The sequence below is a fragment of the Carlito syrichta genome, unplaced genomic scaffold, assembly GCF_000164805.1.
Source record: "Carlito syrichta isolate Samal-C Ts95f unplaced genomic scaffold, Tarsius_syrichta-2.0.1 Scaffold296656, whole genome shotgun sequence".
Taxonomy (NCBI): Eukaryota; Metazoa; Chordata; class Mammalia; order Primates; family Tarsiidae; genus Carlito; species Carlito syrichta.
The window spans coordinates 6963-8300 of NW_007240752.1; positions in this window are offsets into that span (position 1 = coordinate 6963).

The window sequence follows — 1338 nt, forward strand, 5'->3', positions numbered from 1 at the left end:
CTTTGGGAGGCCGAGGTGAGTGAATTGCCTGAGCCCACGGGTTCGAGACCCACCTGGGCAGCTTGGCAAGACCTCATCTCTACAATAAATTTTAAAAATTACCTGGGCATGGTAGCGTGTGCCTGTAGTTCCAGCTACTTGGAAGGCTGAGGCGGAAAGATCGCTGGAGCCCAGCAGGTCGAGGCCGCGGTGGCTGGGAGTGTGCCACTATACTCCAGTCTGGGTGACAGTGAGACTCTAACTCAAACAAAAAAAAAAAAAAGGAAGACAGACTGGGACAGAAACTGACACTGAGTAAGACAGAGACAGAGAAAGAGGGATAGAGAAATAGAAATATTTAGCTGGGTGTGGTAGCACACTCCTATAGTTCCGGCTACTTGGGGCTGAGGTGGAAAGATCGCCTGAGCCCAGCAGATGGAGGCTGCGGTGGCTGGGAGCCTGCCACTGCATTCCAGCCTGGACGACAGAGGGAGACTCCAACTCAAAACAAACAAACAAAAAAAGAGAAATAGAGATAGAACTATCTTCATATAGTTCATATATATGGGGAGAAAGAAACAGAAACATGTAGACAGGGAAAGGCAGAGACAATGATATGTGAAAACAAAAACTAAAAGAAAGAGACTGAGAAAAAGACAGGGACAGACTGAGAATAACACTTGGCAAACAATTATTGAGTGCCCAAGTTGTCCTGGATATGTGTGTAGAAAAATAGATGAGCTGTACAGACCCATTCCCTGCCCTCCCAGTGCTCAGAAATCGTGAGTAAACTGCCTTTAATGATGGGCATTGCTTTACAGTTGAGAAGTAGGAAGTCACTTTTGATGAGGGGAACAGCATGTGCAAAAGTCCTGAGGTTGGGTTGAGCTTGGCTTGTTGCAAGAATAGAAAGAAGACACAGTGTGACTGGAGGAGGGTGAGTGACGGGTGAGTAGTGGAGGTGAGGGCAGAGAGGGGATGGAAACAGATAGTGTGGAGCCTTGTGGGCCACGGGGCGGATTCTAGTTTTTGTCCAGAGTGAGGTAGAGGTACAAGAGAGTTTCGAGCTGGGCAGAGAGGTGACCTGACTCAGGGCCACAGAGGTTCTTGGCTGCCTGTGGGAACAGACCCGGAGGTGGGGGCATCAGAGCCGGAGGAGGGGAGACCAGAGAGGAGACTGCTGCAATGGTACAAATGGAAGATGCCTGTGGACAGGACCAGAGTGGGGACCATGGAGGGGGGAGAAGTCATAGGTTCTGGGAGGGTTGTGGGTGGAACCAACTGAATTTGCTGACGTATTGGCTGTGGGGTGAGAGGGAGTCAAGGGTTGAGGAAGATGCCACCATTTCACCCTGAGCC